This window comes from Vidua chalybeata, chromosome 5 (assembly GCF_026979565.1).
Source record: "Vidua chalybeata isolate OUT-0048 chromosome 5, bVidCha1 merged haplotype, whole genome shotgun sequence".
NCBI classification, from domain to species: domain Eukaryota; kingdom Metazoa; phylum Chordata; class Aves; order Passeriformes; family Viduidae; genus Vidua; species Vidua chalybeata.
In genome coordinates this window covers 32779050-32795215 of record NC_071534.1, presented here as the reverse complement: position 1 = coordinate 32795215, position 16166 = coordinate 32779050, and the positions used below count along the sequence as shown (strand labels likewise).

Sequence of the window (16166 nt, the reverse complement as noted above, 5' to 3'; positions counted from 1 at the left end):
TTTAAGATCTGTCACCGCTTCCAGAATACTCCCCCCTGTTTTCAAGGCTTGCTACTATTAAACCTATTATAGTGGAAGCAAATGCCAAGTGTTAGTCCTGGTATAGGTCTCTGGCTGGGAAGAGAGTTGGCTGCAGAATGTGACAATTCAGGCTTCAGCCCTCCAGGTCATTTACATGTACTTGAAGCCTTGAGAGCAGTTAAGTGATTTTAGGTTTCTGTGAGTCTTCCAATTTTCTAAGTGATTTTTCTTAAACCTATTTAAAAGTTTTGAAGCTTCATTCATAAACAATAAAAAAGTCTGTTGTTGCCCTGAAATGTGAGGTCTGAGTTAGATCAATAGGAAGTAGTGAATATTTTGATACAGTGACGCTATTTAAAACCTGCTTATTATAGTTAAGAACTGCAGGAGTTGTGGAATATTTACATAACCCTACATAGCATATATTGCAATGTTTGGGCAAAAACTGGGCTGTTTAAGCACAAGTTTAAAAGCCTGTCCTGCAGGCCAGTTCAAATGGACTAGGCTTGGAAAGCAGTATGAAGTACTTTCTGGTGCTGTTGATGTGGAGGTCAAGGTTACACTTGATCTTGCCTGAGTGTGCTTTAATGCAGTTAGATGAAAGTATTTGAGTATCACCTCTGAAAGTGTGGAAAAGATAATCACACAGATTTTGCTAGTGATAATCTCATACTGTTTAAAAGGTATTCTGAAAGACTGCTTTGTTCATGTGTTTACCTCCTAACTAAATAAAGTACTTCTCATCATTGTAGCTAAGATTTAGGCATTGACTAGAGTGCTCTGAAAGCCAGTTAATGGCATATCTGTATGTGGGGTCATCTAATTAGGATGTTTTTCAATTGCAGCACTGGAAGCGACAAAGCAGAAAGGGCTGTTTCGAGCTAGTAATTGTTGAACTAGAAAGGGTTACCTATTCAAAGAGGCAGGCTCAGATGCAAAGTATTCTTTTAACTGTAATCACAGAATCTTGCTGCCCTGCAGGAGCTGGCTTGAAATTTAACAGTAGAAAAGGAGGTCGATGCTGGAGCTGCAGGACACAGCCCTCCATGTAGGAGATGTATCATGCTACTAACTTGAACTGAACCAAGATTGTGCATTTAAGCTGGGAACCAGCAATGTCTTGTTTCAGGAGGGCAGCATATTGCCATGGTTTTTATTCTACTTTCTTTGTTATTATATTGAAATTACATCAACTGTTCTCTTTTTAATATAGTGATCAAACTTACTACATGAAGGGTATCTGTAATTGCTTTCTATATTTTTTTATGTAGGTTGGGCAAGATTAAGTGGCATCATAAAACTTTTTATAGCAAAATCAATTTTCCAATAAGTAAGATATAATATTTTAGCAGCAGCATGGCACCAAACTAAAGACTCTATGGACAGTGATATAACAAACTTGATTGTAGTCTGGGGTTTGACTCTGTACCAAAGGATTCAATATTTTGTTTCCCACCTTTTACCCACTTAAACTGAAATAGCATGAATTTTAAGCCTAAGGAAGCTGAGTGAGCAAATATATGTGTTCTTACTTTTTGTCATTAGTCTGCTTAACTCGTTTCTTTCAGGCTAAGCAAATATATTGCACGTAATCAGTGCAGTCCCAATACTTTTGAGCAGCTAACTTACTGATTAGTATGAATGTTAGTATGAATTAAAGTGTCATTTGTCAGTTTCTAGTCAGTTTCAAAACACAAGAGCCAGTGTTGTTGGATTTTTTTTTTGTTCTGTAGATGTAGACCTGAAAACAAAAGTTTTCGCCGCCCTTGTCCCTGCCACTGTAATTCTTACAGACAGCTCTGATATTTCCTAGTTATGTGTGTAGATTATTACTGAGAGTTTCACCTCCCCAGCTCAAACCTCCTTGTTCAGCTAGGACCAAACAGATATATTGTCCCCCTCTTTTTACTTATTTATTTGAAGCTGAATGTGGTATGTAATAACCCAAAACAAGAGATGAATGAAGAAGTGTGTGGGGGGGAATATTTGATGCCAAAGTAGCTCACATTGCTTGTTAATAAAGATTACTTATTGTTAAGCAAAGTCATCTTGAAACTGGTAACATGGTAGAGAGAAATGCAATTTCCATTCCTGGAGATGTGTTGAAGATATTGCTTGTTGCACCTTGTTAAATCCAGCTTCTTGCCAGATTAAGGGGGGGCTAATCTCTGCACACACAGTGTTTCATGCTAGTATCTACCAATATTACAGGAGGGAGACCCATTGCTACAATTAGGTTTGCACATAGACATGACCATTTTTGCCTGCCATTTAAGCCTCACCAGCCCACCTGGCAATTTGACCTGCAGATGCCTTACACTGAAGCTATTGTCCTTCATGTGTCCTGTGGTGACTAAGACAGGTCACTGTCAGTTTATAGCTGGGGAGGGGAAGATTTAGTGTTCTGTGTATCCGAGGTCATGCATTGTTACAGTGAACATGGCAAAAGGAGCTCATCTATTGAGGTGGTCCTTTTTCTAAATCTCAGAAGAAAGGCATATTTTAGGAAGAGTATGGTAGAAAGCTTTAACCTTGAGTGATGTATTGTCTCAGTGACACACTGTCAAAATCAGTGTTCTGGAAAATGTGTACAGATTTGTCTCTCTCTGTGTAGGGGTCTTCCATGAAATTTGGTAGCACAGACCAGCTTACACTGCATTTTATGTAGCAGGCCTGAATGGGGCAGCCTTGCTGATGGTAGAAAATATCCATCAGCCCTGTTTCAGAGTCACTAGGCAATATTCCAGACTGTGTTGAAAAAATCCTGTTAAATGTTTTCACCCTGTAGTGTCAGACTTGCATCATTTTAAAACAGGCTGAGCCCATACACATTTGACAGTACCTCTGTTGGGTCTGCCACATGAGATTTAATCTAGCAAGTGACCCAAATATATGCACTAGAAGAACAAGTGTAAGTGCACTGGGAAAAATTACTTGCCATCTGTCTCCTCGTGTGTGTATATTTGATTATTAATTTACATTTGTGATTTTTATGGCCCTTTTTTGTCATCTTCTCAAGTTTTCAGCTCCAAGTACACCTCTCCAGTAGCTTTTAGTAGCTCCATTTTACAGGTAGCCGCAATCTGCTGAATTCCAGGAATGAGGTTGGTGACAGGGACTTGTGTGCTTTCTCTGTAGTATTTTCCCTTTGTCCCATCTGTTCCATCTTCTGCATGCTAATTTCAAACCACCACAAAGATAATTTTTATATGAAACAGGAGTTTTAACACAGTCATAAAGGAGTAAAGGTAACTCAGAGAAGATGCTTGAGTAACTTAGGCTATGTAGTAAAGGTTTGTAGTTGAGTTTATGTTGTAGCTGAATATTAACCAAGTGAACTGGTAACTGATGGGATGAACCTGGCACAATCATAGTCTATTAATACTAGTTCTTTTTTAAATGCTGAACATATTCTAAATATGTATTTGGCTTTTGATTTAAAAATGGTTTCTGCATAAAAAATTGTGTCAAATAAAATACTTTGATCCAAATGTGAAATCTTAATTTCATCAAAATATCGATGGGTGGTTTGTTTTAGTTTTTGTTTTTTTTTTTTTTTTCCATTTGACATGCTGTAGTATAGAGATTTTAGAAAGCAAAAAAAGAAATTATGCCCCTGTTGCAGCGCACCGTCACGGGGCGCGCTGGGCGGCGAGAGCAAGGGTGCGACCGTCCCCCTGCGAGTTCTGCAATCCCAGCTATCGGCAGGTTCGGCGCAGGGACAGATAACGAAGACACGGGTCTTGGGGGAAACCAGAGTGTATTTATGGGATGGACGAGATGGAGCCCCAAGACAAGACTTGGGGGGTGAACAGAAATTTTATACAGTAACTCAGGAGGAGGGGTGCAGGAACATTAACCAATGAGGGTAAAGCTGAGGAGTGGTCTAAGGTGGGACTAAACTATTATAAACCTATCAGGAGAACTAGGGGAGTGGAATAACACAAAGTAACAAATAGGGTGTCGAGTATAACAAAATAGACAGGGAACACTCTGGAAAGAAGGGTAAGGATAGGGAGGATTGACAAGGAACATTCTGGAGAAGAGGGGTGGGGAAAGGGAGGACTGACAACTTGAAATGGAGGGGGTTAGGGAGGACTTGGGGAAGATTGGCAGCTTGGGAGAGGAGGGGATTAAGGAGGAGAACAGGGGGCAGACATGAACTTCATACAAAACACACCACATGCCCCCACTGGCTTTATTTTAAGATTCTTGTTTCATATGTAACACTAACATAAAGCATGTCATTTCTGGTAGCTGGTTCGGAGAATAAATTCATGCCTGTTAGCAGACGGAGAGTCTCCCTGAGTCGCTGATGGGATGTGCCTCATCTGCAGGAAGTTCTTCCAGCGCACAATGGAGTTACAAATTCAAATGATCAACTTTCTCCAACATGTCCCATATGTATTCCAGCTGCACTTCTGAATCCTTTAAGTTTGCCAGAGTGAAAGTCACTGACAGGCTCAGAAGTATCTCATCCCAATTTGTTAACCATCCGAGAGCTGCAAGAGTGATGAATTAGAGCTCCTTTCCTTCCCTCATCTGGAAGTTTGCCCTTCCCTTGTTGTTTGCTGCTAGGTTTGCTTCTTTCTTTTATTCTTTTTTTGCTGTGAAGTTGACTGAATCAGACTTTGCTGTTTGTTTATGTAGTTTCTTTCTTCAGCTGAAATATTTGGTGCTGAAACTGATGCAAGACTGCTGGCAACCTGTGGTAAGAGTTGCTCCAAAAAACTGGAGAAACAGACTAAATCTGAAGGCGGAGATGCTTAGTGTTATTGTTACTTATGTAGCGGTAAATCTGTTCTTTGGGCCAGTGTTTTACATTAGATTTTTAAAACATTTTATTTCTGAATATTTTACAGTCTTTACTCAGATTTTGGGATAACTGTCTGTTTTTTTGGAAAATAAGCCTTTTGAAAAGGCCCATTTCCTTTTCTGTCCTTTTAACCCTAATTTTTGTCTCAAATGGTTGTTTGAAAGGTGGAAGCATTTTATTTGGAGACCTGAATCTTATGCTAAAATTTTGAAATTTCTCTTGATTGTGGAACCTATTGTTTGCCTTAGGGTTTGGCAACCTTTGACTCCTGCTTTTTCATCTGGGGCGACAAACTTGCCTTATGATCCTTTTGAGTGGGAGCTTGTTCTGTGGGCAGGTTGTTTAAGTCAGGATGGCAGTAGGATTTCATTTCACATCTACTAGATCAGGTGCTTATCTGGATGGCCATCCAGACTTAAGAGGTGTTATTTTTTGTGCAGGCAGTCCCTCCCTAGTAAGAGGGTGTAAATTTTGCAATTTCTTTCCCAGTTTCACCCTCTGCAGAACTCCATAGTAAACCATTTTCCCCAGAGGCTAGCCTGTTGGTGGATGAAATTTGAAGAGTCAAAGTGTTTCTTTGGAATGGCATCCTAGATATTACTTAACATGTCAACACTACTGCTCAGTTTGTTACTTCAGGACAGTTGAAATATTTCGTGAACCTGTGAATGGCTTATGACTGACATCTCCAAAGGCAGCAACATGCACTTGGCTCCGTCTTCAGAAGATGCTTCAGGCTAGCACAGGGTTGCTGCTGCTTGCTTGCTTGCTGTATGACAGCTGATTATGAAACATAATGATCTCTGGGACAGCAGCTAAGGATCAAGTAATCTCTCAAATCACTGTTTTACTTCAAGGAAAAATGAAATTGGTAAATCAAACTGTTTGAAGCCAATAAAATTTTGTGACCCAGCCTTTGTAACTGGGGAAGGTTCCTTGATGATGCTTCACCGACCATTCCTGGCCTTGTTAAGCTTCAAGAGGGAGAAAAAGTAAAAGTGGTTTCCTTGAATACTAATCCTTATATTCCCTAGGACACTGTGAATTACTCTGTTAGCCTTCATTGTCCTAGTCTCTTCCTGAGGAATTTTTTCAAAAATAGTGGCACATTTCAGTTGGAGGTAAATAGTACTCATTTAATGTCTTCATGTCCCTTATTTCCTTTGCCTCTATCTTTTTAATTACTTTTTGCTTTACTGGAAATATTGTGCTTTCAGCATAAGATTTTTTGTCTTTTATATCTTAATTATTTTGATTTTTTTTGTCCAGTGGTTTATTCAAGTGGCCCATATTAATGCTTCAAAAACTGTTAAGAATCACTGTAATCTGTAAATACACTGTGGGTATATGTACTATCATTATATTAAAAACCGGAATTCTATTGTATGCTAAAATTTGAGACCCTCCCTTTTATGGCATCTTTCTTCCAACAGAGCTAGACAGGTTTGCTATTAGTCAGCCACAAAGACTCCTTAATATATTCATGGGGGTCACTGTTGACTGCCTCAGATAATTTCCTTTTCTCCAGGATTTAAGCACATTGGCCTCAGCAGCATTCCCAGTCCGAGCTGGCCCGGCAAGCCAGAGACTGACAGATGATTGAACAAGGATTTTCCATATGATGGTACAAACCATTGTTTCTAGATGACTGGACTGGTCTGTGGAATCTTTTATTATTCACCAACTTGTCAGTAGACCCCAGAAGCCCTGCCCAGACCTCTGACCTGGGTTTCAAGGGAGGACGTGTTTTTTTGAATTTAGCATCCTGTGTCCAGGATGGGTGTTTCTGAATTTAGTGTTACTCTAGGCCATTTTGCTAATGAGAGGATAGTATGATTTTTAGCTCCTACATGCTTTAGTCATCTAGTCCAATTCTCGTTCAGGGGAAGAGTGCAGTAATTGGTAGCAGAACTATTGCTGTGAAGTCCCTGCCAGTGCCTGGATGCTATTTTCATGCAGCTTGGTACTTTGTGTACTTAAATCCTAAAAAAGGACTTGAACTCTTGAAACAGGGACGCTATTCAGTGACCAAAATTGCCATGGAAACAAACCCACTCAACAGCAGCCAATGCCCTTCCTAGATCTCTGTCCAGTCTTCTCTTCTCACCTCTATGGCTTTTTACATATAGCAGTTAATTAATTGGAAGATGGGCCCAGGAACCAGACTCCAGTGTGCCACTTCCACATCATTGCTGTAGAATGACCTGCACCCAGTGCTTAGGTGGAAAACCAGTCTCTGAGCACTCTAATACCTAACTAAAAGATACACCACAAGTGTTTATCTGCAGCCCCAGCTTAGAGATAGCACTTCATTTCTGTACAGCGTTTTCAATTGCTTGGCTGCCTGCTCTAAGTGTAACTTGAGTTAACTGCTTGTCTAAGATTTTTCTCTCTCTGATACAAGGGAATGTAGCTCAAAGTTGTATGGCTCTCTGTGAATTAGGTACTTTTATTTAGGAGGTGGTGCTTGCCTAAGTGTGTGGGCTTCCAGTGTTATGATGTATCAGGAATGCCTTTGCAGCATCCAGCCTCCAATTTCTATGCAAGAATATTTCTCAGTTGATGCTTTTTAAAATAGCTTTTATATTTTCTCAGCAACTATTGAAGCTGGTGATGGCTATTTACTTTGGTACTAAAAAAGCCAGCATGGAGTTCCAGTGTATGAATAAAGCACTAATAAATACTTTTCCACTAAAAATAGTTTCCTAAAATTGATGTTTAGAGCAGTTTTAAGGTGACACAATTACTTAGAGGGGGGGAAGAGGAAAAACTGCTGAGTCACTGGTTGTTGTCCATTGTAAAGATCTTTAAGAATTAAGGAAAATAAAAACCTGTCTGTAGATAGGGGTCAGCTAAGCCCTTTATTATGGAATATCACAGTTAAAACCAAGCCCTGAAATCCAGCCAACCAGCACAAAACTGTATGCATTTATCAAAGAGCCCCTTGATATATCTTCATCCAGATTCCAATAGGAGATGAAAGACTTCAGGGGGAAACCAGCTTGTGTGTAGAAAAGATTGCTGTGTGCTGAAGTTAGCTCTAGAAGGTAGGCATAGGAGGTCTGTCCCATTGTCATTAAAATTATAAATATTCAATGTGTGGCTGGTTTTGGAACCATGTATGTTGTGGTAATTCCTGTGCCTGCATTTTACCCCAGGGTGTTTCCCAGAGGTGTTTTGTAGCATGCTTAGGGCTCAGCCTGCCCTAAGGTAATGAGTAAAGTTATGAGTTGTTGAGTTGAAGTTCTTTACTATATTAGTACCTATACATGTGACAGGGTTTTAGTAGACACTTTGCATTGAAACATGCTATTAATTGGATTATAAAGTGATAACCAGCATCTTGGAGGCAAACTGGGGAGAACTGGAATTCTTAATCCAGGATCCAGGATAATTTGATTTTTTATTTTATTATTTTTTTTTAATGACTGATTTGTTTCAGTCTCACATGAAGTCTTGAAGTGGGAGTTAATTTCAAAAGTCTGCCACTTCTGTGACTTTAACTTTGGTTTCTCCAAGTCTTTTGTGTGTGTATATACTTTGATATTGTTTTCAGAGTGTGTTTTCAGTGGTGGACCTTTGAAAAGACATGGGGGGCTCTTGCTGCCCAATGTGCAAAGCAGCACATTAAATAATACACTTAAAAGTCTTCCTTTTGAAGCACACAATGCCTGTGCTTTTATAGGGTGATTTGTAGTTTCTCCTCTGCAGACTGATCCTGTTGGTATTTTTAGTCTTTGTGATATTGTAGCACTTTTTTTAACCAATTATTTGTAATTAAACTTCTGATATCTTACATTTTTATACTTAAAGGAGAAGAAAACTTAGGCTTTTTAAATCACTTTGATCTGAATTAAGGTTCCAGTGCCAGAAAAATAATTTAAATGCTGCATGGCTGTATAAATAAAGCCTGCTGAAAGAAAAAGTACTACGCATAATGCAAAAATTTAATCAAATGGCATTTTTGTGTTTAGCAGCTCTTATTTTGTAGCACAGTTCTTTGTAGCTTCTTTGTAACACCAGTGTACTTGAATAAATGTTCTATTTTTGTGAAAATATGTAGTTATATGTTCTATTCCATTTCACAGTACATTACTCATCTCTTGCATGTAAATTACTTGGGTTGTTAAAAATGTTAGTATTTCTCTTTAATAAACATCACGCTTCTGGAGAGTTCTCAAAATATACTTTTATCCAGAAGATAAAAGACTTAATGATGGGGAAAGGCCACAAAGAAAATGGTTCCTCATGTTGTTGCGCTCATGGTAAAAAAGCCAAGGCCAAGCTGGATCACCTGGAGTTCTGTCTGTGCTGCTGTTTCCTGCCAGGCACATTCCTACTATGCCTGGCTGTTGAAAGCAGCTCCTGCTATGGAGATGGTTGTGATGATGTGGCTTATGGAGTATAGCTGGCAGGTGAAGCCTCAGACAGGTGCCTGCTGCACCCAAATGAGCCTGGGTCTGTGTGTCAGGATGGGCCCTGAGTGATGCTGCAAGTCACTGTGTCTCTTACTGCTTGGCTTCTCCTGGAATATGGATGAAAAATCAAAACTTCACAATTTCTTATAAAGATTTGTAGGGACAGTATGTTTGTTACAGCACTGGATGCATGTGGGGATCGGTCCCTTTCAAAGGACATGCGAGCCCCTGAGAATTCCTGATCCCTTTTTATTCTTCTTCACTAGTTTATATATGCATAGAATTTCACAATAGGTTCATGCATATTCATTCTGCTGATTTCAGTTACACTTACAGCTAGTTACACTTGTAACTAGTTTTTTATCAGAAAGTACAGAAAGAACTCTTGAGTCACTCTGCCCTGTTTGTTTCAAGGTTTGAGGAGTTTCTCTTTAAGCTTGGAAATTTGCATTCTTTTTCTTCAGCTGGGGCAGTTTTACTAGTGCTGCAGTTACTAGACTAAATAGCATATTTTACTTATGCTAGCAAGCTCAAAGTGGCACATTTTAGTTAAATCTAAATGGATTTCTACTCTGTTAAATTTTCACTCTGTTTAATTTCCCTCCCTGTTCCTCCTCGTTATGATGGCAAGCTTGTGGCAGCTGAAGCCACATCTTTGATGGTCTGTTGTGCTGGATGTTTCCATGTGGCTCAAGCCTTCATAAGGGTGTCTGGCTATTTTGAAATGATGGCTTGGGCTTTAAGAAAGGAACTTGTTGTATAAACTTTCCCTTTCCCCAAGAACCGTGAGGTGTCTAGATGCTGCTTAGCCAGAGCAATTTTGGTTTCTCTGGAGTGTGCTTTGCTGTAGCACTGTACTTGCTTTAATTAAAAGACAGGAGTTGTGGAGAGTCTCCTTCTCTGGAGGTAATTAAAACCCACCTGCTCCAGGTGAACCTGTGTTATTTGAATGGAGTGGGGTGGGTCTTGGACTAGATGACCTCCAGAGGTCCCTTCCAAAAGTTACAATTTTGTGAAAGTCTCACTAAATCAGTTTGTTTAATGTTGAATGGGTAGGTTTGTATGTGTTCTGACTGGAACCTGGGACTACCCTGATGGATTTGAGTAGCTGGAGTTTAATGCTTGACTGATACAGGGTTAAAGCAAGAGGAAGGATTGGATGTCCAGAGAGCAAGGAAGCTAGTTGGTCTTCTGGAATTTAGAGCCTGCTTGTAGTACATGACAAAAGAAAATAGGATATTAATGAAAAAGGTGATGTTTATATGTTAACATCAGTAAACATGTAAGAATTTTCAGGAAACTCTTTTCCTCTAGGGGACAGTCAGCTCTTTCTTCCATTTTTTTCTTAAATGTTCTGTTTTCAATCAATACAAGCAATCCTGTCCAAGAGCAATTGAGGGCCACCTCATTTAGGGGCTGGGCAAGTGTGTGGTGAGGTGAGAAAAGAATCCCACAAAGAGGAAAGACCTTGAGGAATACTGACTTTCACCTATTTGTGTGTTATATACTCAGTCTGCTAGCTGGCCATACTAATGATTATTAATATTCGGTATTTTGCTCTTGAAAAATGATGAAAATACTGATTGTATAGGAATTACCTGTAGCATTTTGTCTATATATCACTAAGTGTTAACCCTATTGTAATTCTGAGCTGTTAGCTTGATGTGTATGAAAATAAACTAGTTTTGCAGGAAAAAAACTTTGCTTCTCCTTGTAGCTCTGGATCTTGGTGCTGCTTGACAATAGTGTTGGAGAAGAAGGCTTCTCAAAGCAGGAAGTTTGGACAGGACAGATCTGCAGGTACCATGGTGATAAGTACCATATGTGTCTTGAAAGGCTTGGATACAGTAGCTTGGAGCAAGGTACCAGCATTAGGCACAGTTTCCAGAAACACATGCTTTGTGTGGTATTTCAGTCTATCAATTTGGCTCTGTGCTTGGCTTGTTCTGAGCTTCTTGCAGACTGAAATTCGTAGATTTTGTTGAGGTTCTCTGTGTTGTAGCTTACTACAGGCAGGGGGTTTCAGTTTGTGTTCACACTATGCTCGCCAATTGTTAATGATGTGAAAAAGCAAGGAGTTTATTTTACAGCAAAAAGATTTATACCTCAGTTTCTTACTACTGAATCCTAATGTTAGGGTGCTCTTTTCTGAATAAGTAAAATGACTCTAAAGCATAAAGAACTAAGACACAGGTAAATGTAAGTATGGGAAAGAGTACAGGATTCCAGAATAAAGAGTTATTTTATTAATGCCTGTGCCTCAGTGTTTCTGTAAGTATTTCTGTAAGGAAAAATCTAAGTGATGTGGGTGAGAATTTTCACTGATGAATGTGATTGAAATAATTTATCAATTTTTTTTTCCTGCTTGTCTAGTGGAACTGAAACAATTCTGCTTCAAAATACAAATTGCACTATATTTTAGTGTGGTCAAGGATTTAAGGACAGCTGTTCTTTGTGTGGCATAATGGGAGTGATGGCTGAAGGTTTTTGCTTGAGCAAGGGCACTGAGAGCACTTTATTTTGCATACTTCTTTCAAGATAAGAAATCGAGGGGAAACATCTGTGTGTAGAGTATGAAAATGTACAGTGTTGTACTTTATATACTTCTGTATGCTGTATTAGTGGAGAGTGTTTGTTTTCCATCCTCATTTTTCTTGGACTGAAATCCTATATAAAGTCTGTGAAGTAACATAGACTGATTCTGTTGAGGAGCACATACTGTGATAATTCTAAGAATGAATCTGAAATTGTACCAGTTAGTGCTTTGCCAAGACTAATAAGTGAGCATACTTGCAGAATAAGTGCTCAAGGAAGACTTCTTGTTGTGGTGTATTTTGTATTGTAAAATGCAAAAGAACCCTTTCCATAACAGGATGGTTGCATTTAATATGCATACTCAATTGTACATGTAACTATAGACACACACACAAAATAAAACACATAATTTTTCATCCCATCTGTACTCACGTGCTATCTTATGTGTCTGCACCAGCAGCACAGGTCATGGATAAAGTAAAGGGATGGGCCCTGCAATCAGTGATTTTTCCAAAAAAATGATTAAATTATTATCCAATTATGCCCTTGGGAGTTTCTGAGCTTATAAATATAGTAAGCAGTATGGTAATCAGAAAAGGCAACTTGTTTGTTTTGTGTTTAGAGAGTTCTTATTTCTTTAGTCATTGTTCTGAATTGCATCAGGAACTGCTAAATTTTTACTTTCTGCAATGAAGGATCTCTTCTGACTTTGCAATATTTGAGTTTCCTTTTTTATTTCTTTTCAAAGTTTGAAATTAGCTCCTTGGGTCAACTAACACTATCCATGTTTTAAAATAAATCTAAATGAGGAAGCAAATGCGGAGATTATGTTTCAGATGTTGCTACAGAAACTGACTAAACTTTGATGTAATTGAATTCAGTTTAGATTGGTTGAATATTGCTGCTGTTCTAATTAAAGAAAGACTACAACTTATTAATCTGCTATTCATGTAGCTGCCAAAATTTGTTCTTTTTTGAAGTACAAATGAACAAGTGAACACTTCTGCTAAGCAAAGTCAGTGTTAGTGCATAGACAATTATGCATTAACTATTTCCTGCAGATTGGATAGGGTAACTTGCTTAGTAATATGCAAAAAGAAGGATAAATATAACTTAGTAATCTGATTTAGTGAAGATGTGTTTATTTTTTCCTAACTTAGTTAAAATCAAAAATAAAGCAAATAATTATGTAGATCTGACATGCTAGTAAGAGATAAAATGGGAGAGTATGCCTTGTCTTTGCTGTTGGGACTTCAGTTTTACAAACACTTGGCCATGTGTTCAGCTTTTCAGATGTAAATAGTCCCATTAGATGAAATCTGGGTCTAAATGGAATCAATGGTAAAACCTGTGGCAATTTAAGTAAGGCTAGAATTTCATGAATGAGTTCAGTGAGACTGCTTGCATACATAAAGTTAAACACATGGGTGAGTGTTTGCAGGATAGAGGGCCTACAAGAATATGAGAATAAGACCCTTGCAACACAGTTTGAAGTCTAACCTGTCTTGCTGCTGAACGATGAAGAGTCACAGTGAGGAAGTAGGGAACTATTTTGTGCATAAACAAATGCAGTATATAAAACATCATAAATAACTACAATTCATAAAATGCTTTGTTGGTCCTAAATAATGAAGCAGTGAAAATGTTTTTGGGATGTGCTTGTAGTATGTTTTTATTTTATAGGTTTTGGCACAAATACATGTAAGTATCATTATTATATTTCATTATTCAGAAAAACTTAGCAGAAGACTTCTTTTGGAAGAAGGAAGGTAAAATAGAAATTACAGGGCAGCCCCCCCACCTTGTCCTTTCAGTCGTAGGAGTCATGCAACATTTGAGTTGCATAATTGTGTCAAATGTTTTAATCATCATGTATATTAACTACTTAATTTTACATCACACTTGGTGAAGAAATGCTGTGGGTATTGCCGTAATTGTGATCGTTCTCACCATCTGAGGCTCTCCCCTCCAGATGTTTCACCAGTTTGCAAATTTGATTTGGAGCTTCATGTACAGCAAAACAACTGCTATATATACTACCAGATCCATCTCTGTGCAGAACATCTTTGCAGAGCCTAGTTTTAAATTTCTTGGTGAGAAATATTATTGAATGACTGCCCTCTTATAATCCTGTGAGATTTAGATAAGTGCAATTTTCCAGGTTTTTGAGGGAGTCCTAATTTAGATTTCATAACACACACAAAGCAGTTAGCATGAAGTCTTATGGCAGCTTGACAGTCCTTTGTGCCTATGGAAACGGTTACACAATAGTGCATGTGCAGATAATGTTATCAGGTGCCCTTTGTGCGTGCTCACTTGTTTTACCTGGGGCATACTAAAAAGCTGCAGCTTAATTCTCATTTAAGCTCAAGCTGCTCTATTGTACAATCAACTTGCATAAAGAGAGAAATGTTGAGGTCTTAATAGTTACCGTTCATTGTTTTGAGTGACCTCATTTTGGCATGTCAGGCTGTTTTTCTCTATGTGCATGGCATTGATTGCCAGTGATGGGAGGAACATGACCTCCTAGGTGAGGTCAGACTCAGGCTGTAAAGTTTCCTTCTGTCTTTGCTCTCTCTCTCCTCATAGGTAGGAGTAGAACCCTGTGTCTTCCCCAAGTTGGAGACTAATAGTGTCTATGTGTTTGGAGAATGGAGAAGGACTATCCCAGCTGCATTATCTTACAAGGCAAAGAAGTAAAGCAGCAAGGCAGTAGAAAGTTTGGCACTGGTACCAAACTCTTTGGCTGTTGTGTGCACAGAAGATGACTGGGGCAAATACTTCTGTACTTCTTACTCAGTCTTTGTTGATTTTTTCTTTTTAAGGTCTAAAGTGTTTTTGTTTCAGTCTGATAAGAAACTGATGCAATTTCATTCAGTTCAGTTACTTTATCCAGCTGTGTAGGGAGCAATACCTTAGGGTCCTTTCAGGAGCTCTTGAGATTTTCTGCCCCAAGGAGTTTTGGACTGAAAAGTATAAGAAGAGCAATGCATGGAAAAGGGGCAGTGGTCCTGTATCTTAGAGACTGAGTAGTGTACAAGAGTCATCTAAACATTATGGTGTCAAATAGGGGAGGTCTGGCGAAAGGAAAGGGCAAGACAGAAGACAAGAGAAAAGTGAAATGAGATACAGACCTTGTTGGCTCTTAGGTGTGTGAGATGCAAAAGATCCAAACCCAGCACACAAGCTGTGAGAATTATTGCTCTCAGAGTATGAATGCTGCTGCCTTTGCTGAGAGACATTATCCCTAGGCTTTGTCAATCTCAGCTGTTCCTGTTGTTGGAAGCCAGGCTGGGTCAAACTGCGTAAGCCTGTTTGCTTGATGGAAACAAACCTAAGATCGATCATGCCATCAGCATGGTCAGCAGGTCTGAAGGGATGACTGTTAGTAGAGTAAGTGAGGATATCCAATCAGTGCTGATAATCTGGTCAGAGGGTACCAGGGAAGCCAGAGACCAGAGAGGTCTCTGGGGATTTCCTCCTGCCTTTCATGTGTTTTCATCTTGCTCTTCTAACCTGTTCTCTCTGTCTCCCTTGGTGGTTTTCTCCTCTTGTTTCCTAGAATAAGAAAGCCATTAATACATATACAGAAAACAGATGCTGAAGCAAAGGAGGAGAAATGAGCAATGACTTAATAGATTTAGGCCCATTCAAGAAGAAAGATACAATATGGCCTAAAAAATAGATAAATTGTTTGGGAAAGGAAAATGGATAAAACTGTGACTGAAGACAGAGACCTAGCTGATGCTGTGCAAAACCTTGATTGCTACAGAAGCTACAGTTTTGTGACTGCCTTGTTTGGCTGTTCCTCGCACTAATTTCTAGTTTGTGACAGACAGTGATGATGCAGAGCACTGCTGCTTTGAGCTGGCCCTTGCCAAGGCTGCTGTGTGGCTAATGAAGCGTGAGGCTTTAACCTTGTCATTTAACCTTGTCATTCTGGAACAAAAGCCTCCACCCAAAACCAACATACTTCATATCTACCCCTCCCCATTTTTTATTTTACTTACTAGGATTGCTTGTATAAACCTAAACATTGTTGACTGTCTTATTTTTTCAAGGATATAAAAAATCTCAGAGATTTTGCTCATGTTTTATTTCTGATTACTTCATGCTATGGGTATCGATGAGATAATGAAAATCTGTATCTAGAGTATTGTTGTGGGGAAAGGAAATTGTGTGCAATGTTTCTCATCAACCATCATTAAAGGATTGACTATTACAATTAAAATTATTTGTGTTTAATAAAGGATTGCTGTACTGTTTTTTGGTAATGTATATAAATCACATGCTCATAACCTTTCCCTTCATGTTTCAGAAAGGTTTTGGAAAATTCTGTTTTCCTCTTTCAGTGTAACTATGTCTAGGAGAAAAGG

General features: G+C 38.9%; 1 protein-coding gene across 4 annotated transcripts in view; it reads left to right on the top strand.

Moving 5' to 3' along the window:
• TMTC2 (transmembrane O-mannosyltransferase targeting cadherins 2) overlaps window positions 1-16166 on the top strand; it is a 238626-nt gene that overhangs the window by 1503 nt on the left and 220957 nt on the right. The window lies entirely within an intron of this gene.